Source organism: Cryptotermes secundus, unplaced genomic scaffold (assembly GCF_002891405.2).
Source record: "Cryptotermes secundus unplaced genomic scaffold, Csec_1.0 scaffold1406, whole genome shotgun sequence".
Taxonomy (NCBI): Eukaryota; Metazoa; Arthropoda; class Insecta; order Blattodea; family Kalotermitidae; genus Cryptotermes; species Cryptotermes secundus.
The window spans coordinates 403,934-406,127 of NW_019721015.1; positions in this window are offsets into that span (position 1 = coordinate 403,934).

A 2,194-nucleotide genomic window follows, 5' to 3' on the forward strand; every position below is an offset into this window, starting at 1 on the left:
CTTAGATCTTTGACAACTTATTTTACATCTATATTTAACCTGTACTAAGTAATGATCACTATCACAGTTGGCCCCTCTTAATGTTCTTACGTCCAGGATATTTGTCGCAAATTGCTTCTCTATGAGGACATGATCTATTTGATCGAAGGTTACCCCATCCGGTGCGGCCCATGTTCTTTTATGTATATTTTTGTGAGGGAAGTATATAGAGCTGATGATCAAGTTCTTACTTTCTGCAAAATCTATTAATTTTATTACATTATGGTTGGTTGTATCATGTAAACTTTCTGTCCCAAATACTCCTCTGTATTCCTTCTCTTTACCTATTTTGGCGTTAAGATCCCCTAAAATAACCTTTATGTCATTACTTGGTATTGAATCATATGTCTCTTCCATTTGTTGATAGAAATAGTCTTTGACCTCCTTTTCTTTTTCTTCTGTAGGTGCGTTCACATTCATCAACATCATATTGAAAAATTTCGTTCTAATTCTCAAAGTGCAAATTCTTTCACTTATTGGTTTAACGTCTATTATTGCGCTTTTAAATTCTCGTTCTATTACAAAGGCTACACCAAATTCCTTATTGCCTTCTGCTTTACCACTGTAACATACAGTATGTTTCTTTAAGTCCATGATTCCTTTACCCAGCCATCTAATTTCCTGTATGGCTATGTATGGCTAGATATTGTACTTATCTATCTGTTCTAGTACCGATTTCATGGCACCCGGTTTATTGAGGGTTTTCACATTCCATGTACCTAGAGAGTAGTCCATATTCTTTGCCAATTGTCATCTTCCATTCTGTTGAGGTTTCCGAGGCTTGATTCCAGGTTTTGAGACATTTATATTTTTTTACGGTGAGAGTTCGTCAGCCTCTTGCCCAGCCCCCAACCTGGAGGACCAGGGTATCTCTTTTAGTCTGGGTCATCCCCTTCGACCTGTCCGGCATGGGTGGCTCTACCAGTAGCTATGCTACCGCCGACATAGCTCTCAGGGTCATTTGACCATGCAAACCCCTCCGCTACATCAAAGTAGAGACACCATGGGGGGAATCACATGTTGCAGTCCACTTAATATAACATAAATAATTACTTAAAATGCATTAAGATTTGTCTTATAAAAACCTTTCGTAAAATCCTATTCCACCTCATAAGGGCATCATCCACTTGTTTAAAACTATGTGATGTTCCAGAAAGTTTGTTCTAGGAGCTTGTTTTTCTGTTTGTTAGCCCGTTGTTTTGCTATGTCTGCAATCTGTAACATGCCCCTTGCTTGTGTGTGTGGTGTTGTCTTCACTTTACACAAGTGGATGACCCCTATGAGGTGGAATAGGATTTTATGAAAGATTTTAATAGAAAAATTGTTAATGGATTTTAAGTAATTATTTATGTTATTTTAAGTGGACTGCAACGCGCGATTTTAGCACATATCAAAGCAGCATACCAATTTGGACGCATTGAAACACCTGAAGATGGCCATCTGTGACCGAAACATATTGTGTTAAATGGTAAATATTTTAGTAATTGTTGCATTTTTAATCGACTGTCATACATAGACATTTAATTAAAGAGGTGCAACAGGATGCTGAAATAGAGAATGACACTGAAAGTTAATTCAGCAATACTAATTTTCCTATGTAGAAAGACATGCACTGCAATTCTGTGAACTGTTTTTGTTATTGTGTTATGATATTGTGGAAACACATCCCATTACCATGGTCATTATAAAACATGTGAAGCTTACATACTTACTCTTGTTACAATCCTAGTGCCTTTCTTACTCAAACTCATGCACACATCAGCATAAGTAATACTTCCCTGGCATTGTCCCTACATTTGAACATTCTGTATCTTTGCCAGTTTGGTTTTTCTATAACGCCATGTGGAAGAAACTTGGCGGGCCAGACAGACTTTGGCAATTATATATATACTAGTGATTTGAAGCCTTGTGATGCTGTCCTACAGCTTATCCATCCACAGCTACTGCACTTTAGCCATCAAATAATTCAATTCAATTCAATTCTTTATTATTTATGTGCCAAGTCAACAGCCGCAAGGCCAATTACAGACTTAGCACATTGTAGATGAAAGTAATTACGTGTAAATTATACAAACATTAGACAAACACATTATAAGTAAAAAATAAGTTACAGGCAATTTATGAAGAAAAGTAAACAAACAAGCTAATAAATGAT